At 39.6% G+C, this 26,840-nt stretch overlaps 1 protein-coding gene across 9 annotated transcripts in view; it reads right to left on the reverse strand.

Annotated features, from left to right (window-relative positions):
- The window catches only part of coro (protein coronin), a 114,948-nt gene extending 99,840 nt beyond the window's left edge, over nucleotides 1-15,108 (reverse strand). For all 9 annotated transcript variants that reach the window (XM_070087830.1, XM_070087829.1, XM_070087834.1 and 6 more), the window contains exon 1: nucleotides 14,982-15,108. The gene's annotated coding sequence lies outside the window, so the exon portion shown is untranslated. The remainder of the gene's footprint in view (nucleotides 1-14,981) is intronic.
- Between the last annotated feature and the right edge of the window lie 11,732 nt (nucleotides 15,109-26,840).

The following is a 26,840-nucleotide window of genomic DNA, read 5'->3' on the forward strand; positions in this document are numbered from 1 at the left end:
ACAATAGAATAAATAAACATAAATATAAGATGTGGGAGCCTGGTTTGTTTACATAACTCTGCGCCTGTTACCTCTCATGTACTCATTCTTTCTCTCTCTCATTTATTCGTTTTATCTCATTTACTTACTCCTGACCCTACATTAAGACTACAAATATTTTAAGGTAAGTAATGAGTGAACTGTATATACATTTTATCGCTCTGGGATGCTTAAATATCATAGAATAGTATGTGTGGGTGGGGTGGCCTGGTGAGGTAGCCTGGCTATTACAATACATACCACACTTGATTTCTTACAATAAATACTACTTGTCTCACCCTAGATTAAGACTATAAATATTTTAAGGTAAGTAATGAGTGCACTATGTGTGTATTGTACTTTTTTATTGTTTTTTGATGCCTGGTTCTATTGCTAACATAATATATGTTAGTGTAAACTTGTTATCTAGTGTTTGTATGCATTTGTAAGTGGAAAAAAAGGGTGTTCCACTTTACGGCGGTTTCCGCTTTACGGCGGTAGCCTGGAACCTAACCCGCCGTATAAGTGGGGCCTTCCTGTATTGGCATTGATGAGTATCAGCTAATCTTGATGGTATTGGTAACAGCCTAAAACTATTAGTATCATTGGCTTATCACCTAACTTTGATGATTTAGGTATAGTTTAAGTGTCCCATCACTACTAGCAAGTATTAAAAAATTATGAATTTTGTGATTAGAACTCCAAGGAAACAATCCACCACCTGCCTCTAGGTCAGAATTACTAGGTAGGTGACTTTTTTTTTTTTTTACATCAAGAAGGAATGTACTGTACTTTCTTCACACACTATTGCAGCATACAAGGTATGATGCAACACAACCATTTTATTAATTATTTGTTAAAGAGTTTAACTGTAAATTTGTATGTAATCCAGTAGCAGAGTTACAATACTACCATCTACAGTATTTACAAGAGTGAGGAAACTGAGACCTGTTAACTCTTTCAGGGTTTCTGACATACTAGTACGTCTTACACACCAGGGTGGATTGATGTACTAGTACTCGTAAATTCTAGCGCCTTCAAATCTAGCGAGAGAAAGCTGGTAGGCCTACATATGAAAGAATGGGTCTATTTTGTCAGTGTGCACAGTATAAAAATAATCCTGCAGCACACAGTGTGTAATGAGAAAAAAAAAACTTTGACCCTGTTTTTGGTTTAAAACAGCGAATTTGCACTGTATGTATTTTCGTATGGTATTAATGGTTGTATTCTAGTTTTCCTGGTCTCATTTTATAGAATAGAAGACATATTACAGAAATTGAGATTATTTTGATTGGTTTCACAAGGAAAAGTACCTTGAAATTGAGCTCAAAGTAGCAGAAATGTTCGATTTTTGCCAAAGTTCAAAAGTAAACAAATCATGACACATGTCCAATACACATCAACTGGTGAGTCTAATATTCTTTTACAAGTGCGCTGATATTATTTATACCATTTACACACTAATGCAGTAGTCTGCATAACAGTAAATCTTCTATTTTTTGTAAGAATAAAAATTCAAAGTGGAAAGCAAAAGAAATGTAAGAGGGGCCTGGGAACGTGACTAATAAACAGAGGAAATGTTATTTTAGTGTCAGGAATGTCTGTCTTGTTTATTGTGGACCTTATTTGGAAACTGGCATCTTTTGAAATTTTTGTGAAATTGGCAAAATTGCCAATTTCTGACCACCTTATTGGATAGTTGAAATCGGTAAATGGGTGGTTTCTTGTGCTCATTCGATAGAAAAAAATGGAGTTCTAGCAAAATAGATATGATTTTTGTCAACTAGTACACTGGAACTGGCCGAAAATAGGGCTCAAAGTGGGTGAAATCGCCGATGTGTAAACGTCGTCGAGACCGCTAACTTCGCGAGAGTTTAATTCCATAAGTTTTCCATCAAATTTCATACTTTTGGTGTCATTATGATTGGGAAAAGATTCTCTATCATTTCATAAGAAAAAATAATTTTATTTTTTCCGAAAAATTTTCAACTCTGAGAACAAGTTTAGGAGAGGGCCTCTCGACCCTGAAAGGGTTAATTGTTAATCAACTAGTCATAACTAAAGTTGAGGGAGGTTACATTCCTGGAGGTTACGTGAAACTAGAAACCACGAATAATGTAAAATAAGGTCTACAAAATAAATCTCGTTTGAGATCTCTCTTAACCCTTTGAAAGTCCGTTCCATAATTTTTCAGCTCTGAAGCCAGGGTCCAAGCTGTAGTTCTACACCATGAGCTCAGCTCACTCAGATAAGCTGTGAGCGGTGAATATGGGCCTAGATATGAAAGAATACATCTATGCAGTAAGTGTGCACCACAAAGTCCTGCAGCACACAGTACATAAGAAAAAAAACTGCAACCATATGTTTGGATTAAAACGGTGACTTTGCGGTGTTTTCTCATGTTTTTCACAGTTGTATTCACAGTTTCTTAACCTCATTTGATAGAATGGAAGATATATTACAGAAATAGAGATGAATGTGACTGGTTTTAGTACTGAAAATGACATGAATCTGAGCTCAAAGTAGTGGAAATGTTCTCTTTTTGCCAATCAAGAGTAAACAAATGACATCATGCGTCCAATACACATCAGCTAGTACATCTAATGTGTGTTCATGAATGCGCTGATATTATTTATACAATTATTACAATGTTGCATAAAAGTAAATCTTCTATTTTTTGGTGTGAATAAAAAATCAAAATGGAATTCATTTGTAAAACCTGGAAACATAACTAATCAACAGAGGAAATGTTATTTTAGTGCCAGGAATGCCTGCATTGTTTATTCGAGACCCTATTTTGAAATTGGAGTATTTTGAACTTTGTGTGAAATTGGCCAAATACCAATTTCCGATCACTTTACTGGGAAACTGAAGCAGTTGGCTGGGTGCCTTCTTGTGCTCAATCGATAAAATAGAAGTAATACTAGTGAAATAGCTAAGAATCTGGTCGACTGGAATAATGTAATTGGCCTAAAATGGGAGTTAAAGTGGGCAAAATCATCAATGCGTAAATATCGTTGGCACAGCAAAATTCGCGAGTGTAATTTTGTCAATTTTCCATCAAATTTCGTACTTTTTATTTTATCTTCAGAATAAAATTCTCTACCATTTCGTAAGAAAAAAATAAAAAAAAATTTTGAAAATTCTTGGACCCTGTGGACAAGTTTCAGATCAGGAGTCTGGACCCTGAAAGGGTTAATACAGCCTCTCCTCACTTAATGACAGAGTTCCATTCCTGAGAGTACGTCAGTAAATGAATTCCTCGCTAAGTGAGGAGCATACTATAATGGTAGTGGGTTTGTGTCGACCATCTTTGATATTTTAATGTCACCTTTGCACCATTTATAACATTTCTGGTATGCTTTTAAATATTTATACAGTAGTGCACTATATATTGTAATAAACAGAAGAGAGGAAATCAGTTCTAATATATATTATTTAGGTATGCATACTGGTCAGAGAGCCTGTCATAAGTCAGAGTCGTCAGTAAACGAGTACGTCGCTAAGTGAGGAGAGGCTGTATACAGTAAACTCCCACCTTTCACTTCCCATGTATTGTATTTTCATTGCTTTATAGTAATTCACATTTTGCGACATACCTTCAGCTTTTGCTCTAAATCTCACCACCTTTCACACTAGCTCAGGTGGAATATTTTAGCTTCCAAAGTGCCTTAAGCTTCCATGCTTCCATTTTTTCACTTGACCTAGGAACACTCAGTTTAAACTTTCTTCATCCCCTTCCTCTCACCCACACCACCAATAGTTGCCTCATGAATGTACACCATACCACTACTCTCCCGCATTATCATTCCATATCTGATATTTTCATCACCCCATCTTGTGTCTGGATATTAATTGTGGCATCAAAACAGAATAGTGGTAATCCTGAAGGTGCCAAGAAAATATTCAAGTGTGAAATTATGCCTTCAGTGAAGAAAATGTAGTGGCTGACATGTTCAAATGAGGTGCAAGTGTAATGGAGGTAGCCTATGCCTTTGGTGTGAGAGAATCAACAATTCATTCAAGACAATAAGAACAAGATAAGAACTTGTGTGATGAGTAATCCAGAGTGTGACCTGTTGAAAAAAAATGAATTCAACAGAAAATAAAGACAAGTCCCCCACTTAGTTATGTTATGATCAGGGACAAAATCCTGTTGTACCATAATAGTGTGTATGTACGAAAGTAGGAAGGAAAGGCCGCTAGATGGTTTTCATCATTGTTTAAAATACACAATCAGATGCATAATATAGTTTATTAACGAGAGTGCCTCTACAGGGAATTTTCCTGCCAAGATGGAGGAAATAACTTGAGGATGGCTATGAACCAAAGAAAGTGTTTAATTCTAATGAAACAAGATTATTCTGAAATAGGATGCCTTCTAGAACATATATCAGCAAGCCAGACAAAAGTACACCTGGATGCAAAGTAGTGAGAGATTGCTTCAGCTTGCTTCACCGCACTAATTCAGTAAGTGAATTTAAGTGCAGTCCCTGTTTATTTCTTGTTCTAAGAATTCCTGTGCTTTAAAACAGAAAGGCAACAGCAATCTGCATCATTTGGTGAATGACCTCAACAGCATGGAAAAAGTGGAAGCTTTGTTTATTGAGTAGTTAAAGCATCATCTTATTCCCGATCCAATTTTACTTCTCAAAATTCTATTAATTTCTGATAATTCAGTCATCCTGAACTCTTGCATGATCTGAACCCAAATGTGAAAGTTGTTTTCTTACCACCAAATATGACATCAATGATACAACCACTGGATCAAGGTATTAAGACACTAGTACATATACAAATGCAAGGTGGTGTAGAAACCCCTTGCAGAAATGGCCTCAACTTAGAGCTTGAAGTGTCAGAGGTTTGGAATAAATTCAACATTGCAGATGCAATACCCATATCAAAACTGCATAGCATAATGTACCAAGGTCAACAATAAATGCAGGTTGGGGAAAACTATGGCCTAGAATGATAAATAATTTCACAGATTTTCCCTCAGCAGAGTCGGTTCAAGAAATTATTGACCTGGCAAGGAGACTGCCAGATGAGGGCTTTAAAGATATGAAGCCAGATGACACGAATTAACTTGTTGAAGACGACGAGGAAGAAAGCTCTCCAGTGAAAATGTTGGCAGAGCTCAATTCCCAGACAGAAAGGAGTCAGCTAACAGGAGAGGAAGATGAAGAAGAACCTGCATTTAGACAGTTAACACTGCAATACTTACATTAGCAGTTCCATGGTGTTCCTAAAACTGCAAACTTTTGCAACGGAAAGTACCCTGACACATCTAGAAGCAGTGCTCTGAAACTATTCCAGCCATACACCTCAGCCCAAGAACTCCAGCCATCTTCATCCAAAGAACCTCCTACCATCCACCTCAGTCCAAGAGGGCCACAGCAACCTTCTCCACCTACATGAAGCCCATCATGCAACAACCAGGATTTAAGATAAGTAACATTTGCATTGGATGATTTTATTGGGTTATCCTAAGCTAAATCATCCTAATTTAACTCTACATAATGTATGTATGTATGTATGTATGTATGTATGTATGTATGTATATATATATATATATATATATATATATATATATATATATATATATATATATATATATATATATATATATATATATATATATATATATATATATATATATACGTACATGCGTGCATGTGCACACAAGCATGCATGCACCCACATACACAAATGTGAGCACACATACACTTATTTCTTATGTATCCATGTGTTCCCTGCCCTTGCCCTTCCCCCCTCCTCCTCCTCCTCCTCCCTCTCCTTACTCCTCCTGTCTCCTTCCTCCTCTTTCTCCTTCCTCCTCTTTCTCCTTCCTCCTCCTCCTCCTCTCTCTCCTTCCTCCTCCTCTCTCTCCCTCCTCCTCTCTCTCCTTCCTCCTCCTCTCTCTCCTTCCTCCTCCTCTCTCTCCTCTCTCTCTCCTTCCTCCTCCTCCTCCTCCTCCTCTCTCTCTCCTTCCTCCTCCTCCTCCTCTCTCTCTCCTTCCTCCTCCTCCTCCTCTCTCTCTCCTTCCTCCTCCTCCTCCTCTCTCTCTCCTTCCTCCTCCTCTCTCTCCTTCCTCCTCCTCCTCCTCTCTCTCCTTCCTCCTCCTCCTCCTCTCTCTCCTTCCTCCTCCTCCTCTCTCTCCTTCCTCCTCCTCCTCACTCCTGCCTTTTCCTCCTCCTCCTCTCTCCTTTCTCCTACTCCTCCTCTCTCCTTTCTCCTCCTCTCTCCTTCTCCTCCTCTCTCCTTTCTCCTCCTCCTCCTCTCTCCTTTCTCCTACTCCTCCTCTCTCCTTTTCCTCCTCTCTCCTTTCTCCTCCTCCTCTCTCCTCCTCCTCTCTCTCTCCTTCTCCTCCTCCTCTCTCTCTCCTTCCTCGTGCTCCTCCTCTCTCTCCTTCCTCCTCCTCCCACTGCCATTAATATATAATTAATGGCAGTGAAACATAGGACTTAAAGCACATCTAAAGAGTTACAAAAGTTTAAAAGAATTAAAGGGTTTCCCAAAGGTGAGGAAGCCACACCAGATAAGAGTAGGCAGATAAGACAACCTAGAAAACAGAAAATGAGATATGATGTCGTAGGTCTTGCTGCAGTTTGGTTATGCTGCATACAAAGTAATTATACAGTTAACAAATGAAGCTATTAAAAAATTACTGCAAAAAATATGTGATAAATCATGGGTAATGACCCTCAAAACTCTCTCCAGGTAGACTCCAGGTAAAAATCTTCAACAATCTACAGTGCTCTAGTGTTAACTTCATAGTAACCAACAATCTTTTAAGCCTTTATACCTTTGATGGGTTTTGAGAGTTTTCAAGACAAGCCTGGCCTTGGACCAGGCTTGTCTGGTGCTTACCTGATCAACCAGGCTGTTGTAGCCAGCAGCCTGCTGGCTCACATACCCATCACAGCCTGGCTGATCTGGCAATTGGTGTAGGTCACATGTCTTATATCCTCTTGAAAACCTCTACACCTGTTCTGGCAGTGTTTCTGATATCTTTTGGTAGAGCGTTAAAAGTGTTCTCTTATTGTACCCAATGCACCCATCCTTCTCAATAATTACACTAGTAAAATCTCTGTCAAGTGACAAACAAGAGATGTGCAGAACAGTGGGGGTTATATGTCTCAGATTTTAAACCCTGGCAAAATATAGTTAAAAGTTATACATCAAAAGAAAATGCTGATGGTAATGTTCATGGCTCCAAAGAAAGCATGATAAGATTATGGGGTTAAGACACTGGCAGCAGGAAAGCCTTCTATTATGACATTTCACCCAAGGCTAGGCATTAACAAGACATACTTTATAATGGCCAGACTTAAGTAAAATCTCATAATAGTTTTCCCTGCTACCAGTCTCTATTTGTACTTGTTGGCCTAAACCATTGTGCACTATAACATGACTGCATGTTGACTTACCTCTAAGTCTGTTTTAAAGAGTTAGAGTGAAGAAACTCCATGCTGATGACATTTCTAGAGACATTAACATCTTTCATATTTTACTTTGGAAATCATGTTAAAAGTATACTGGTTTACCACAAACAACAACTTGTTCCCAACATTATACATATACTGTACTGTACATACTTTTGAGCATCAACATTTCAGTACCCATTTTTCAATTTTAAATTTAATGATGAAAAATGATCTTGTGAACTTTTGATACCTATTCTAGATCAATGGGTCGATTGTTCCCTTTCACTAAACGAAATTTCAGCTATACTGCCACTTGCATCCTCTTTATGAAAATGATTAACTCATAGAAGTATGACACAGCATTTCAAGTGCAATAGAAGTGGCTAGGCACCAGTTACAAGATAAAAGGACATTCTTATTTAGTTCGGTATGAATCAATGAAGATGGCAGTCACTACCAAAGTGCTATAATGAGAAAGGCTGCAAAATCTCAATTTGTTAATATATGAGTCATTACCCACCTGCACATTACAACAATTTGGCAACTCTCTAGTTTAATCATTGTGTAGTATTTTCCAATGTTAAGATTACAGTGCTTGTAAGGACGTACAACACTGTAACAGCATATCAGGTAAAATGGTGTGAGTTAAAGCTCAGTGAGGTTAAGGTACTCTAGCTTCTAGATTATGCCCTGCTCATTAAAGTGCAAGTAAAAGGATGGAAGGTTTTCTTTTTTTTTTTTTTTTTTTAATCAGGTCATGGAATGCAACTACAGTATTTACATTTTTTTTATTTTTAATAAAAATAACAGAGCATACATGTTCCAGCTAATTAATAGCCAATGTGAAATAAAATTACAAAAAGTCATCCAAAAATGTTCTAATTTACAACACCCCTTTTCTTCTACAGTTAGTTTGCTTCAGAAAATGATCACAGTGTATTTTTTATTCTCGCCCCCCCCACCCAAGGGTGCTGACATGATAGAAAACATCCAGTTATCTCTTTCTAAACAGGTAGTGTATATTTCAATTAGTATACATTCATGGTACCCTTTTATTATTATGTACTGTTCTACTCCACTTTTCCTTTTCATAATATCTGTATATTACAGTAGAATAAGCTCCTACTGAACAATGCCACATGGAATGAGACCCTACTGAACAATGCAACATGGAATGAGACCCTACTGAACAATGCCACATGGAATGAGACCCTACTGAACAATGCCACATGGAATGAGGCCCTACTGAACAATGCCACATGGAATGAGACCCTACTGAACAATGCAACATGGAATGAGACCCTACTGAACAATGCAACATGGAATGAGACCCTACTGAACAATGCAACATGGAATGAGACCCTACTGAACAATGCCACATGGAATGAGGCCCTACCGAACAATGCCACATGGAATGAGACCCTACTGAACAATGCAACATGGAATGAGACCCTACTGAACAATGCAACATGGATGAGACCCTACTGAACAATGCCACGTGGAATAAGATCAGTGGCGGCTCGTGTAACATCAACTCATCAAGTGAAAATAGTGGGTGCTGCAGTTCCTCAGTGCCTATACACGAGGTGCCACTGAATGAGAGCCTACTGAACAGTGCTAAATGGAATGAGACCCTACTAAGCAATGCAACATGGAATGAGGCCCTACTGAACAATGTCACTTGGAATGAGACCCTACTGAACAATGCCACATGGAATGAGACCCTACTGAACAATGTCACATGGAATGAGACCCTACTGAACAATGTCACATGGAATGAGACCCTAATGAACAATACCACATGGAATAAGACCCTACTGAACAATGCCACATGGAATGAGACCCTAGTGAACAGTGCCACATGGAGTGAGACCCTAGTGAACAATGCCACAAAGAATGAGATCCTTAGTGAACAGTGCCACATGGATCGGGACCCTATTTAACAGTGCCTCACTGGATTCAAAATAACATTATTCCAAGCCACTTAACCCTTTCAGGGTTTCGGCCGTACTAGTACAGCTTACGCACCAGGGTTTATGACGTACTAGTATGCCTAAATTCTAGTGCCCTCAAATCTAGTGAGAGAAAGCTGGTAGGCCTACATATGAAAGAATGGGTCTATTGTGGTCAGTGTGCGCAGTATAAAAAAAATCCTGCAGCACACAGTGCATAATGAGAAAAAAAAAACTTTGACCGTGTTTTTGGATTAAAACAGCGACTTTGCACTGTATTTTCGTATGGTATTTACTGTTGTATTCTAGTTTTTCTGGTCTCATTCTATAGAATGGAAAACATATTACAGAAATTGAGATGATTTTGACTGATTTTACAATGAAAAGTACCTTGAAATTGAGCTCAAAGTAGCAGAAATGTTCGATTTTTACCAAAGTTCAAAAGTAAACAAATCATGCTAAGCACCCAATACACATCAACTGGTGAGTCTAATATTCTCTCACAAGTGCGCCGATATTATTTATACCATTTTTTACACTAATGCAGTAGTCTGCATAACAGTAAATCTTCTATTTATTGTGAAAATAAAAATTCAAAGTGGAAAGCAAAAGAATGTAAAAGGGGCATTGGGACATGACTAATGAACAGAGGAAATGTCATTTTAGTGCCAGGAATGTCTTTCTTGTTTATTCTGGACCCTATTTGGAAATTGGCATCTTTTGAAATTTGTGTGAAATTGGCAAAATTGCTAAATTTTGACCACTATATTGGATAGTTGAAATCGGTAAATGGATGGTTTCTTGCACTCATTTGATAGAAAATATGGAGTTCTAGCGAAATATTCATGATTTTTGTCGACTAGTAGTGGAATTGGCTGAAAAGAGGACTCAAAGTGGGCAAAATCACCGATGCATAAACATCATCGAAACCGCTAACTTCTGGCCCTGAAACCCCCAATAGAAGAAGAAGAACCGCTAACTTCGCGAGAGCATAATTCCATAAGTTTTCCATCAAATTTCATACTTTTGGTGTCATTATGATCGGGAAAAGATTCTCTATCTTTTCATAAGAAAAAACAAATTTTTTTTTTTTTTAAATTTGGGTGACCCTGAGAACAAGTCTCAGAAGGCCTGTCGACCCTGAAAGTGTTAAAGCAGGTCATATCGTGTATTTATCAGTGACTTTTCCAATTTGCATACAGCAAATATTGCCTTATCAATCTTAAGTTAGTCTTAAATTTGCTTGAAATGCTCTGCATTTCGGCAAACTTAAGACTAACAAATGTCATTCTCCTTTCTACAAACATTGTATCATGCTGAAATAAACATTATCATCATTTGTAGCCTGTTCTTCCTTGACAATGTAAAACCACAAAGAACATTTTTTAGAAAATTGTGACAGCTGCCCAGCATTCGTCCTTAATTGTAGAAAACACGCCTTAAATGTTGAGAATACCCAAAACCAAGGAGAAATAAGACCGAGACATAATTTTCCCTGGTCTACACATAAGATAATGTTGCCTCCAAAATTAAGATGATTTTAAATCAAGCCAACAACAGTTGCTCAGGTAGACTATCCAAGACTTCACTAGATGGAAAAAAAAGTAACCATAACACAGATGACTAAATAACTAAATAACAAAAAGACACAATACCGAGACTGGAAAAATACACAGATAACCCACACACAGGATAGAGGAGCTTACGACGACATTTCAGTCCGACTTGGACCATTTACAAAGTCACTCATAGATGCTTATGTCTATGAAATTCCACTGCATGTTAGTGGTTTTCTTTTGTGCTTAACAATATTTTATTACATGTAAACTACATTTTGTAATACTGCTGAAATAAATATAGTTTGTTTATGTAGGGGAAAATGAAAGTTATTTAAGTAAACATGTCAACCAGCATCAATACACAGCCCAAACTTATAAAAAAAAGTGTCAAATATAGCCATTAACATAACCATCTGATGAATTTTTTCCAATTCAAATCTTGTAATAAAGGTGGAAAATGCAAAAGGATATGCTATAAAATAGCTCTCATGAAAACATTAAAAACAATCATACAAGACTCAAGGCAACTTCTAACTGGCAAAATCATTAGCAATACAAATTTAAACTTTGTATTAGACTCAAGCATAAAGAACTCCCCACGTGAATAATCCTTCTAGGCACATTAGAGGGTTTTTAAATACATACACACACACACACACACACACACACACACACACACACACACACACACACACACACACACACACACACACACACACACACACACACAGTATAATGTTTCAAATATTAAAATTTTATTTTTAATTCTAGAGGAATGCGCTCAGGTTCAATGCCACCATCATATATATATACCTACAACAGCAAGCACTAGAGGAATGAACCTGGGTTCAATGACCTGATCAAGAACCTTCAACAGCAAGGAGAGGAATAGAGTTCAATGTTACCAAAGATTGTTTCAAAATGCTTCTTTGCACTGATTCATTAAACAATTTTAAATTTAAATCAACATACTTGATTCAATAATCAGATAACCCCCCCGCCATGCCTTTAAGGGTAAGAAGGCTTTTTTATTGGCTCTTTAAAAGTTCAACAGGAGGGCATGGAAGGTGAAGGGTTTGTTTAATGATCAGTTTCAACATTCATTTATATTTCAAGGAAAAGATTATTTTATACATGCATAATATATATATATATATATATATATATATATATATATATATATATATATATATATATATATATATATATATATATATATATATATATATATATATATATACATACATACACACACACACACACACACACACACACACACACACACACACACACACGATGTAGTGGAGGCAGGATCCATACATAGCTTTAAGCAGAGGTATGATAAAGCTCACAGTTCAGGTAGAGTGACCTAGTAGTGACCAGTGAAGAGGCAGGGCCAGGAGCTAGGACTCGACCCCTGCAACCTCAACTAGGTGTGTGTGTGTGTGTGTATGCACGCACACACGCACGCACACGCACGCACACACGCACGCACAGGCACACACGCACGCACACACGCATGCACACGCACGCACATGCACGCACACACACACACACACACACACACACACACACACACACACACACACACACACACACACACACACACACACACACACACAAAATCTCCATGGAAACAGATGGTTTTAAAGCAAAGAACATACTGTGACTGGCCAGGATTTGAACCAGAGTTGTACTGTCCAGATAAACTCCAGATATAGACAGACTCCGTACCACGAGACGTTAAGTGTCCAGTGAGAACATCTTATCTTTCCCCTAACATCAGACATATTCAGGGAGTGGTAAGCTAAGGACTAATTTCATTCTCCTCCCATCTGGATACTACTATTAAGGGCCATATACATGTACAAATCAATGCATCCACAGAAACAAGTGGTTTTAAAGCAAAGAACATATTGTAACTGGCAAGAATATGTTCTATAACATCACTATATTGTACTGTACTCTAGTACTACAGGTTACAATACCCACATTCTTGGTGTCCATTAGTTTTCTGAACCAGAACTTTGTCTGTATCTCACTATCATGAAAAATAAATTTCATAATATGAAATCTACAATCTGTAATAATGTACACTCATCCCCCTATCAGTCTGCTAGAGGCTTCACTGTACATACATGCATATATACACACACAAATTATCATCATGGGGAGTGCTAAACCCGTAGGGATTATACAGAACCTGTGGGAAGGGGGATGGAAGGCATTCATGCTTAATTCAGGGAACTGGAGCACAGATCCAATTCCCTTGATCAAGAGCCCCTCACCAGCATCAAGGAATCTCCCTCGAGGGGATACATACATAAAGAAAACTCATACAAGAACCTACATTCAATATTTACCCAACAGTAATTTTATTAAATTTATATATGTAAGTGGAAACTCTTCACTGGTAATAAAACACAATTAGACTTCTCCAGATTGATCAGCGACTTGGAAACATCATTGTGCTCCAGATTCTTCACTACTACGGTGCTCTTCACACCAACTTCAAGGCTGAGGGACTGATTACCTCATCTTTTGTATATACCTCTACTGTCTTCAAATTATGTCCTAGGATTTGTATTGATAAAGCCACTGGATGGCGAAACATCTACATTAAAGATACTCAGATGTTGCACGTGTCTAATTTTCATCTTGTCAGTATTGTATACCACTTATGTACATCACTAAGATCACTAGCAATCATAGGTATTTACCAGTGCTTGCTAGTGTCAGGCAGGTGCCTGGCGAAGTAACCAGCTTTTCAAATCACCGACGTCAGTGAGGTATCCATGCAACATGTTCAGCAACTCTTCAAAATATAACCACGACTTATAAGAACATAAGAAGAAGCACTGCAACAGGTCTGTTAGCCCATGCTAGGCAAGTCCAAGTCACCTACCTAAATTTACTGGCTAAAGCCAGTCAATTTAGACTTATGCTCAGGTTAAAGCAGTGTATCATTTAACAATAGGCTAAGTTTCTGCTTGCCGACAGTTTTACTAAACATACGACTGGGAAAGCTTTTTGCCAGCTGGGAATTATCAGATCTCTCTCTTGACCGACTGGTGACTTGCAAACGTCAGTGAGATTAATGGCATTCAATCCAATAGTCAAACAGACCTTAAGTTAACCAGGAGGCACATTTTATTTGTGATCATTTTATGATTTTTTACTTATGTACCATAACAAAATAGCTTGTGACTTGTATGTAAAATTAGTTTATTATAATATACTATACATTATTACATACATTATCATTATTATAATATACTATACATTATATGTTATCATTATTATAATATACATCATTACATATTATTATTATTATTATTGTTATAATATACATTATTACAGATTATTATATTATACATTATATACTATTATAATAATATAATATTACATTATAATATACTATATGTTATTATTACTGTTATTATAATATATATTAAATATATTATAATATACATTATTACATATAATATACTATAAATTACATACTATATATTATAAAACATACATATTATACTATACATTATTATTACATACTATATGTTATTAGCATTATTATTATTAGATCCATATGAAGCACCAAACAGCTCCTTGCAAATTTGAGGCGATCAATTTTGATCCGAGGAAAGGAAGGGTAGCTCCAGTTCCCTGTATCAAGAGCCCTTCATCAGGATCAAGGCACAAACCTTGAAGGGTTCAAAAAGGCAGTAAATTTAGCCAAAAAGGAACCATTGAAAACTGCCGCCTACACTCACTTCTAAATTTACTCACCACATTTGATCCTGGCCCACAAACACCCTATCACTCACTTCCCACACAATATGTAAGCCATTAGAGATAAAAGTGCCCATTTTGAGCTTTACTACACAGTTAATAAAGCAGAAGGGGGCCTGACCCCCTTTTATTTTTATCCGTTTACTAGCGAGTGAGTCACAAAATATAAATACGTTCCCCGGCATATTTACACACGACACGAGGCAACAAGTACACCAAAAAGAGGCAATATTTACCTTGGTTGTATTTTATGTGTATAGTTATCACAAGAAAGAGTGTATACGCGTGTACACAAGACCTTAAGGTTAGTATCACATGGAGCAGCAACCCTCCCCCACAACAGCCAAACCCACACTGAACACAAATTCCAATCTTCTACCGGCGATTCCCATCTCCATTTCTCATTTCCTCTAAACTAACTCATTTTAAAAAGGCATACATGTCTTCAGATGATCCAGACACTCCAGCCAGAGAGCTCCATGCATTTTGGTAAGCGAGAGGAGGGATGGGAGGATGTAGAGAGGAGATATTAGATGTTTTCAGGAGTCTGGGTAAGTGTAGGAGTGAGGGCGAGGCAGCACAAGATAGACTAGGAACACCTTATAAGGAAAACACGGAAAGGTGAAGAACTTTGATAACAGAGTGAACACGAGGGACCTAGTGTGAACTACCCACCGTAATGCTGTATAACAGGGTGAACACGAGGGACCAAGTGTGACCTGCCCACCGTAATGCTGTATAACAGGGTGAACACGAGGGACCAAGTGTGACCTGCCCACCGTAATGCTGTATAACAGGGTGAACACGAGGGACCAAGTGTGACCTGCCCACCGTAATGCTGTATAACAGGGTGAACACGAGGGACCAAGTGTGACCTTCCCACCTTAATGCTGTATAACAGGGTGAACACGAGAGACCAAGTGTGACCTACCCATCGTAATGCTGTATAACAGGGTGAACACGAGGGACCAAGTGTGACCTGCCCACCGTAATGCTGTATAACAGGGTGAACACGAGGGACCAAGTGTGACCTGCCCACCGTAATGCTGTATAACAGGGTGAACACGAAGAACCAAGTGTGACCTGCCCACCGTAATGCTGTATAACGGTGAACACGAGGGATCAAGTGTGACCTGCCTACCGTAATGCTGTATAACAGGGTGAACACGAGGGACCAAGTGTGACCTGCCCACCGTAATGCTGTATAACAGGGTGAACACGAGGGACCAAGTGTGACCTGCCCACCGTAATGCTGTATAACAGGGTGAACACGAAGAACCAAGTGTGACCTGCCCACAGTAATGCTGTATAACAGGGTGAACACGAGGGACCAAGAGGAAATGGTATGGCGATACCGACAAGATGTGGAAAGACACTTATGTACAGTTCAGGACATTTATTAAAGGAAACGTTTCGCCACGAGTGGCTTCTTCAGTCCTAATACAGAGAAAACTAAGAAAACATTTATATATATAGTGGTAGGAGTTAGGTGAGGTGACGCGTGGGTAGAGGTGGTAGTAGTAGTAGTAGTAGTAGTAGTAGTAGTAGTAGTAGTAGTAGTAGTAGTAGTAGTAGTAGTAGTAGTAGTAGTAGTAGCAGTAGTAGTAGTAGTAATGGAACTAAGGAGGTGAGGCAAGAGAGGGACCTGCTGGCATCAAGTAACACCAGTTCCCAGGATGGGTAATATCCTCTTGCTTAGTAATTTTGAAATACTGTAACTACCGGATTTTTGCTTTATAGTGTTACTGACAGAAATTAGTGCAGCTTCAATGCATTTTCTCCGTCTTAAGTCGTCTTCTTTAATAACTAGTTTAGCTTCATTGAATTTCATGAGGTGTCCAACATCGTCTCTATGTTGAACACATGCGTTTTTGCGGTCATCATTTCTGCAAGCATTTTTGTGTTCTGTTATTCTAATGTCCAGAGTTTTGGCTGTTTCCCCTACATATACTTTGTCACACCCTCCACATGGTATAGTGTAGATTCCTGCACTTGTGCCAGAATCATGCTTGGGTTTTTGTATCAGGTTCCTAATAGTAGTTGAAGAGCTGGTAGATATTTTAGCCAGTTTTCTGTCAAACATTTTTGAAACATTAGTGGCAACGTTGCTGACCGGTAAAACGATGTAACTTGGAGGCTTTTCTTCAATTTGATAGGTGTTGGTCTTGCTGAGGATACGTGCCGCACGTTTCCTACAGTCACGTATGAAGTGTAGGGGAAAGTGCAGTGAACTAAAAGAGTTGGTGATGTATGTACATCCTTCTTCGAGGAACTGTGGACTGGAAATTCTGTAGGCTCTCAGAAAGAAGCCAATAACTACCCCTCTTTTAGTTCTTGTGTCATGGTGAGAGAAGAAATGTAGAAGATCGTTCTTGTAGGTAGGCTTCCGGTAGACTTTAAAAGAAAGTTTATTTTCCCCTGTGCGTAAGAGAACGTCGAGAAAAAGTAATTGGTTGTCCTTCTCCTCCTCTAGTGTAAATTTAATAGTAGGTTCCAGAGTGTTGATGGTGTTGAGGATACCCCGTACGTCAAGATTTTTGGGTACAATGACCAAAATATCATCTACGTACCGCATCCATGTAACTGAGCGAGGGATGTTACTGAGGATCCTTCTTGATTCCAGGTCCTCCATATATAAATTGGCAAGAACTGCACTAAGGGGGGATCCCATGGCTAGTCCGAAGAGTTGTTTGTACGTTTTGTCCTCAAACCTAAAACAGTTATAACGAACACAAAGTTCGACAAGACTCACAAAATCTTGGCGGGATACAGGTAACTCTGTATCATCTTTAATCACCCTGCGAAGATCAATGGCTTGATCAACTGGGACATTGGTGAATAAGGCAGTCACGTCAAAGCTCCTGGGTACAATCAGTCAGGCTCATCTAAAGCATTCGGGTGACCTCCTTAACCGTATCAGGGATCTCGACATGAGTGATGCCGTATAACAGGGTGAACACGAGGGACCAAGTGTGACCTGCCCACCGTAATGCTGTATAACAGAGTGAACACGAAGGACCAAGTGTGACCTGCCCACCGTAATGCTGTATAACAGGGTGAACACGGGGGACCAAGTGTGACCTGCCCACCGTAATGCTGTATAACAGGGTAAACATAAGAACATAAGAACATAAGAACGAAGGAACACTGCAGAAGGCCTACTGGCCCATGCAAGGCAGGTCCAAGTCTCCTACCGGCTTAAGCCAATGCACCCAACCTAGTCAGGTCAGGTCACATTGACTTAAGGGAGGAACACGGCAACCGACCTGGTAGCACAAGCTATCAGGTCTAACTCACACCCACCCACATCTACTCATGTATTTATCCAACCTATTTTTAAAGCTACACAACGTTCTGGCCTCTATAACGGTATTTGGGAGTTTGTTCCACTCATCCACAACTCTATTACCAAACCAGTACTTTCCTATATCCTTCCTGAATCTGAATTTTTCCAACTTAAAACCATTGCTGCGAGTCCTGTCCAGGCTAGATATTTTCAGCACACTATTTACATCCCCTTTATTTATTCCTGTCTTCCATTTATACACCTCAATCATATCCCCCCTAATTCTACGTCTTTCTAGAGAGTGCAGTTTCAGGGCCCTTAGTCTATCCTCATAGGGAAGGTTTCTGATACATGGGATCAACTTTGTCATCCTCCTTTGTACATTTTCCAGAGAATTTATATCCATTCTGTAATACGGTGACCAAAACTGTGCAGCATAATCTAAATGAGGCCTAACCAAGGATGTATAGAGTTGAAGAACAACCTGAGGACTCCTATTATTTATGCTTCTTGATATGAAGCCAAGGATTCTATTAGCTTTATTGCGAACACTTATGCACTGTTGTCTTGGTTTCAGATTACTGCTAACCAGAACTCCTAAATCTTTTTCGCAATCCGTAATATTAAGATCTACATTATTTAGTTTATATGTGGCATGGTTATTGTCCTGTCCAACATTTAGAACTTTGCATTTGTCTATATTAAACTGCATCTGCCACTTCTCCGACCACTGCATCAGTCTATTCAAATCTTCCTGGAGTGCTCGAATGTCCTCGTCAGAATGAATTCGACGGCCTATTTTGGTGTCATCGGCAAACTTGCCGATGTCGCTCTTTATGCCCTCATCTATGTCGTTTATGTAGATTGTGAACAGCAGGGGGCCCAACACTGACCCCTGTGGAACACCGCTCGTGACGCTTCCCCACTCTGATTTCTCCCCATTTATGCAAACTCTCTGCTGCCTATTTGTCAACCATGCCTCTATCCAGGAAAAAATTTCTCCTCCTATTCCATGTGCTTTAATTTTCCTCAATAGTCTCTGATGTGGGACCCTGTCAAAAGCCTTACTGAAGTCCATATATACAATATCATATTCATTACCATGATCTACCTCCTCAAATACCTTAGTGAAAAAAGTTAATAAATTCGTAAGGCAGGAACGCCCCTTTGTAAAACCATGCTGAGATTCGTTGATTAATTTATGCTTTTCAAGGTGGCTACGAACTGCCTCGGCAATTATTGATTCCATAAATTTTCCCACTATGGAGGTTAGGCTTATTGGTCTATAGTTCGAAGCTAAGGACCTGTCACCTGTTTTGAAAATAGGTATCACATTTGCCATTTTCCACTTATCTGGCACCATGCCAGTTTGTAGTGATATGTTGAAAAGATTAGCCAAAGGTGTGCTAAGCTCCTCTTTACATTCCTTTAGAACCCTTGCATACAGTTCATCAGGGCCTGGGGATTTGTTAGGTTTTAATTTATCTATTTGCCTAAGGACCATGTCACTTGTGACGAGGGGGAAAGTGTAAACTGCCCACCGTAATACTGTATGACAGTGAACACGATTGTAGATGAATGGTTCACAGAACCGACATGCTGATAAATTAAGACACATGTGCAACTCTTGGGTATCTTTATTAAGGAAACGTTTCGCCACACAGTGGCGAAACGTTTCCCTAATAAAGATACCCAAGAGTTGCACATGTGTAATTTATCACAGTGAACACGAAGGAGCAAGATTGAACTACCTACCTAAGTGATAAATAAGAGTGAACACGAGAGAGCAAATGTGAACTGCCTGCCTCAACGATATACTGTATAACAGTGAACACAAAGTCAGGACGAAAATAAGTTATGGAAGATCAAAGTCGAAGGTGACGGTTCTCAGACACACTGATAGATTAAACCCAAACAAATCCCCGGGTCTTGATGGACTGTTCTTAAGGGTTATAAAGGAATGAAAGGAGGAACTTAGCAAACCATTAGCTAGTCTTTTCAACAGATCACTACCAGGGCCGGATTAAGAAGTCTCCGGGCCCTAGGCTATTCAGATTGGCGGGGCCCCTTTGAGTTACGGGTAATTATTATTATTATAATCAAGGGGGAAGCGCTAAACCAGGAGGATTATACAGCGCCTGGGGGGGGGATGTGGAAGGCATTCAGGCTTAATTCGGGGAACTGGAGCACAGATCCAATTCCCTAAATCAAGAGCCCCTCACCAACATCAAGGAACCTTCCTTGAGGGGTGAGTTACGGGTAAGCGAAGCGACCCCTTCCAGCTTGTGGGTTGGGGGGGGGTCGGTGTGAGCCTGTTTACCTGGAGTTTACCTGGAGAGAGTTCCGGGGGTCAACGCCCCCGCGGCCCGGTCTGTGACCAGGCCTCCTGGTGGATCAGAGCCTGATCAACCAGGCTGTTGCTGCTGGCTGCACGCAAACCAACGTACGAGCCACAGCCCGGCTGGTCAGGAACCGACTTTAGGTGCTTGTCCAGTGCCAGCTTGAAGACTGCCAGGGGTCTGTTGATAATCCCCCTTATGTATGCTGGGAGGCAGTTGAACAGTCTCGGGCCCCTGACACTTATTGTATGGTCTCTTAACGTGCTAGTGACACCCCTGCTCTTCATTGGGGGGATGTTGCATCGTCTGCCAAGTCTTTTGCTTTCGTAGTGAGTGATTTTCGTGTGCAAGTTCGGTACTAGTCCCTCTAGGATTTTCCAGGTGTATATAATCATGTATCTCCCGCCTGCGTTCCAGGGAATACAGGTTCAGGAACCTCAAGCGCTCCCAGTAATTGAGGTGTTTTATCTCCGTAATGTGCGCCGTGAAGGTTCTCTGTACATTTTCTAGGTCAGCAATTTCACCTGCCTTGAAAGGTGCTGTTAGTGTGCAGCAATATTCCAGCCTAGATAGAACAAGTGACCTGAAGAGTGTCATCATGGGCTTGGCCTCCCTAGTTTTGAAGGTTCTCATTATCCATCCTGTCATTTTTCTAGCAGATGCGATTGATACAATGTTATGGTCCTTGAAGGTGAGATCCTCCGACATGATCACTCCCAGGTCTTTGACGTTGGTGTTTCGCTCTATTTTGTGGCCAGAATTTGTTTTGTACTCTGATGAAGATTTAATTTCCTCGTGTTTACCATATCTGAGTAATTGAAATTTCTCATCGTTGAACTTCATATTGTTTTCTGCAGCCCACTGAAAGATTCGGTTGATGTCCGCCTGGAGCCTTGCAGTGTCTGCAATGGAAGACACTGTCATGCAGATTCGGGTGTCATCTGCAAAGGAAGACACAGTGCTGTGGCTGACATCCTTGTCTATGTCGGATATGAGAATGAGGAACAAGATGGGAGCGAGTACTGTGCCTTGTGGAACAGAGCTTTTCACCGTAGCTGCCTCGGACTTTACTCTGTTGACGACTACTCTCTGTGTTCTGTTAGTGAGGAAATTATAGATCCATCCATTATAGATTCCTTTAGCACGCATTTTGTGCGCTATTACGCCATGGTCACACTTGTCGAAGGCTTTTGAAAAGTCTGTATATATTACATCTGCATTCTTTTTGTCTTCTAGTGCATTTAGGACCTTGTCGTAGTGATCCAATAGTTGAGACAGACAGGAGCGACCTGTTCTAAACCCATGTTGCCCTGGGTTGTGTAACTGATGGGTTTCTAGATGGGTGGTGATCTTGCTTCTTAGGACCCTTTCAAAGATTTTTATGATATGGGATGTTAGTGCTATCGGTCTGTAGTTCTTTGCTGTTGCTTTACTGCCCCCTTTGTGGAGTGGTGCTATGTCTGTTGTTTTTAGTAACTGTGGGACGACCCCCGTGTCCATGCTCCCTCTCCATAGGATGGAAAAGGCTCGTGATAGGGGCTTCTTGCAGTTCTTGATGAACACAGAGTTCCATGAGTCTGGCCCTGGGGCAGAGTGCATGGGCATGTCATTTATCGCCTGTTCGAAGTCATTTGGCGTCAGGATAACATCGGATAGGCTTGTGTTAACCAAATTTTGTGGCTATCTCATAAAAAATCATTTTGATCTTCGACTCTCAGTCTGGTTAGCGGCTTGCTAAAAACTGAGTCATATTGGGACTTGAGTAGCTCACTCATTTCCTTGCTGTCATCTGTGTAGGACCCATCTTGTTTAAGTAGGGGCCCAATACTGGACGTTGTTCTCGACTTTGATTTGGCATAGGAGAAAAAATACTTTGGGTTTCTTTCGATTTCATTTATGGCTTTTAGTTCTTCCCGTGATTCCTGACTCCTATGATTCCTTTAGCTTGAGTTCGATGCTTGCTATTTCTCTGACCAGTGTCTCCCTACGCATTTCAGATATATTGAGGTCTTTTTAGCCGCTCTGTTATTCTTTTCCGTCGCCTGTAAAGGGAGCGCCTGTCTCTTTCTATTTTACATCTACTTCTCCTTTTTCTTAGAGGAATAAGCCTTGTGCATACATCGAGTGCCACCAAGTTAATCTGTTCTAGGCATAAGTTGGGGTCTGTGTTGCTTAGTATATCTTCCCAGCTTATATCGGTTAGGACTTGGTTTACTTGGTCCCACTTTATGTTTTTGTTATTGAAGTTGAATTTGGTGAATGCTCCCTTGTGACTAGTCTCATTATGTCGGTCTGGGGCTCCATGCATACATGTCTGAACCTCAATTATGTTGTGATCTGAGTATATTGTTTTTGATATGGTGACATTTCTTATCAGATCATCATTGTTAGTGAAGATGAGGTCTAGTGTATTCTCCAGTCTAGTAGGCTCTATTATTTGCTGGTTTAAATTGAATTTTGTGCAGAGATTTAAAAGCTCGTGTGAGTGTGAGTTTTCATCAGAGCTGCCTCCTGGTGTTATTACTGCAACAATATTATTTGCTATATTCCTCCATTATAGGTGCCTTAAGTTGAAATCCCCCAGGAGCAAGATGTTGGGTGCAGGAGCTGGAAGATTTTCCAGACAGTGGTCAATTTTTAACAGCTGTTCCTGGAATTGCTGGGATGTTGCATCCGGAGGCTTGTAGACTACCACAATGACTAGGTTTTGGTTCTCGACCTTTACTGTTAAAACTTCCACTACATCATTTGAGGCATTTAGCAGTTCTGTGCAAACAAGTGACTCTGCAATGTACAGGCCAACCCCCCCTTTTGCCTGTTTACTCTGTCACATCTGTATAGGTTGTAACCTGGGATCCATATTTTGTTGTCCAAGTGATCCTTTATGTGGGTCTCAGTGAAAGCCGCGAACATTGCCTTTGCCTCTGCAAGCAGTCCACGGATGAAAGGTATTTTGTTGTTTGTTGCTGGCTTTAGACCCTGTATATTTGCAAAGAAGAATGTCATCGGACTGGTGGTATTGTTGGTACTGGGGGGGGGAATTTTTTTCCGGCATTAGTATCTGTATCTGTTGGTTTGGAGTGGAGGCCATCGACAAGTGGGTTGATTTGCTTGATACGGGCTTGCAATCCATTATATTTACCCGACATGTTACTTGCATTGTCGTAGCTCTGGCCACGGCAATCCATAATAGAGAGATCATGTTCAAGGAGAGTTTCCAATACTACATTCATCATTGTTTCTCCATCATGGCCTGAAAGAGGAATGAATTTTATAAAGCGCTCTACAGGCTTACCACTGGAGTCGACAAAGCGAACAATGAACGTCAATTGATCTGTATGTGAAATATCTGGTGTTGAATCTACACTTATTGCAAAGTATTTTGCAGTTTTCACAGCTGCTATGATGTTATTGAGGACCTTCTTAGTCATCAGTTCAATAAATTCATTGCATATAGTAGATGACATGTAAGATACAGTGCCTCTTCCTGCATTCCCAAGGCGTGACACATGATTTGTTAAGAATGGATCGAATTGTGCTAACAGTTCTATGATCCCTAGAAAATTGCCATTGTTTTCCGAACCAAAAACCTCATTTTCTCCACGGAAAGCAAGTCCTCTTAGAGCTAAGAATTTTACAACAGCAACAACTCTTTCTATAACTTTTCTCCAATAAGTGCGCTCTTTTTCAGTTTGATTCTCCAAATGAGAATCCAATAAGCCTTTTTTCTGTGCACGAAATACACTGGCTAAAATGCAGCTCCTGTGAGTGGTGCTGTTTTCATGTTCCTCGAAACGCTTGGAATTTTTCCAGTCATTGAACCCCTGTGTGAAGGTATTTTCTTTGGTAGAAAATAGCTTGCATGCTGAACAGTACATTTTTCCTAAGCTTTCAGAGTATACCATCCATGATCTTTTCACAGTTTCTGAATTTGCAAGCTTCCTATAAAACATAGATGACTTTAAACAACGACGACTTCCATCATCATAAATCCTTGCTGATTTCCTGAAGTCAATGTTCAGAGTTTGACTGAAGTTTTCTGCAATGAAAGCATTACGTAGAGAATCTGGGATTACATTTGGCCATGAGGCAGGATCTTTTAAGACAAATCCTGTGGATGAAATGTCCGGTGAGACATTGAGAGGAGACACAAAAGAAGTAGATGCTGGCTGAGAAATAATGGAGGGAGGGCTTCCTGTGTGATCTGACGTATCTGCAGATTCAACTGTACTGGTAACATCAGAAACTGTTTTCGTGAGCATGTCTGTGATCTTTATGCAGCTTCCTACATCTTTCTTTTTCTGTTCTTCTTCTTGAATTTTCTTCTTTCTTTTCTGTGACCCACTCGCATAAGAACGTCCAACATCACGTTCACGAGATGCCATAATGAGGATGTATCACTGTCTGTAATCATGCAAATACAAATTTTTCATTATCAATTATTATTTTTTTAATTATTATTAAATTTTTTTTTTGTCAATTGGGGGGATATGGCCCTTGTAGCCCCCTTTCCTCTGGCTGCACATCTAAAAATTCAAAACGTTACCAGAAAGGAGTCATATACCATAGATTAGGTTAGTGATTTGGGCTACGAATATTTTACTAATTCATCCTCCTTTATTTATTTATTTATTTATTTATTTATTTATTTATAATTTGAGCACACTCCTTGATCTCCAGTTTACTTAAACAGAAATCATACCGAGTCCAAGAACAATGCATAATGGTATTTATATTACCATTTTCATAACTAAACTAATCATTATGTTTTGCATGATATATGGCCTACCACCATAGATAAGGACATGAGAATTAAAGAATGCAGGGACAATTTTCAGTTTCACCCAACCAACGATTTTCTGATGTGGCTTATGTGTTTCTGGGGAAATATGTAGTAAATTAATTGATGTTCTACATCACTTCCGTCGCAACTAAGCATTTGCGACGGAAGTGATGTAGAACATCAATCAATTGAGATCTGTTATTGAAATGATAAAGACTTAAAGACAGGACAAAGCGCTTTTAAAACCTACAAACGGAAGTCAGTTTGCGTTTTTAGGGTTTTCTTTATAGTATTTTTACCAAAAATGTGTCTTTACTGGTCCATGCGTCTTTACTGGTCAAGTAACCCTATCAGGTACCTCCCTTAACATTTAGAGGCGAAAACAAACATTTATCCATACACATCAATGTCTATCAACAACACTTCAGTTAATTTGTCACAGTACAAGTCTAGATAACGTGTAATTACTACAGAAAATTGGAGAGGAATCTCCCATACTCACCCATTAGCGGGAAAACACAGCTGTTCTGATGTAAACAAAGGCGTGTTGAGTGTTGCCATCTATAGTTAGGTTTATTTATTTTTATTTTATTTTATTTCATTATTTATTTTTGTTTTGATTAATTTTTAAAAATCAATTTTACTCTCCAAACACTTGAACTTTTTAGGTAGGGACCCCTTTGCACTTGCACCATGTGCGCAGTCTTGGATGAGCCCCTGAACCCCTTGGACTGCGGGACCCCCAAATGCGCGGGGCCCTAGGCAAATGCCTAGTTTGCCTATGTGGTAATCCGGCCCTGATCACTACACTGGTATAGTGCCGGATGAGTGGAAAACAGCAAATGCGATACCTATCTACAAAGCGGAGCCCCTCAAGGGAGGTTCCTTGATGCTGGTGAGGGGCTTTTAAGCTGGGGAATTGGATCTGTGCTCGTTCCCTGAACTGAGCCTGAATACCTTCCATCCCCCCCCCATGTGCGCTGTATAATCCTACGGGTTTAGCGCTCCCTATGATTATAATAATAATAATAATAATAATAATAATAATAATAATAATAATAATAATACAAAGCAGAGGACAAGTCATTAGCTCTAAATTGTAGACCAGTTAACCTAACATCCACTGTGGGAAAACTGATAGAATCTTGAAAGATCTAAATTGTTAAGTGAATCTGTGCCCTGTTTTAGAAAGTGGCATTCTTGATCATGAATTTACTATTTTTTTCCCCCTAAGGTATTTGAGGTGGTAGATCATGATAATAAATACGATATTGTGTATGGAGTTTGGTAAGACCTTTGAGAGAATTCCACTCAGAATATTATCAAAGAAAGTAGAGGCACACGGAATAGGACGGGAAATTTTTCCAAGTAGATCGAGACGTAGCCGACCGACAGGTAACAGAGTTTGCATAACTGGGGAGAAATTAGAGTGCAGACGCGTTACAAGTTTGTCTTTGTTATTTACTATTAATATACATAAACTACATAGATGAGGGAATAAATAGCGACATAAGTTTGCAAATAACACTTAAACCGGCCCTCAGATCAATTTTAACAACACAGTAGAGCGCTACAGGAAGCTCTGGATAAGTTGATGCAACGGTCAGAGATATGGCAGATGCTGTTGCATGCAATCTCTAAGCCTGGGAAAAGAGAATAACCATGGTACTTATAACGTAACAATGTA

The sequence above is a fragment of the Cherax quadricarinatus genome, chromosome 23 (assembly GCF_038502225.1).
Source record: "Cherax quadricarinatus isolate ZL_2023a chromosome 23, ASM3850222v1, whole genome shotgun sequence".
NCBI lineage: Eukaryota > Metazoa > Arthropoda > Malacostraca > Decapoda > Parastacidae > Cherax > Cherax quadricarinatus.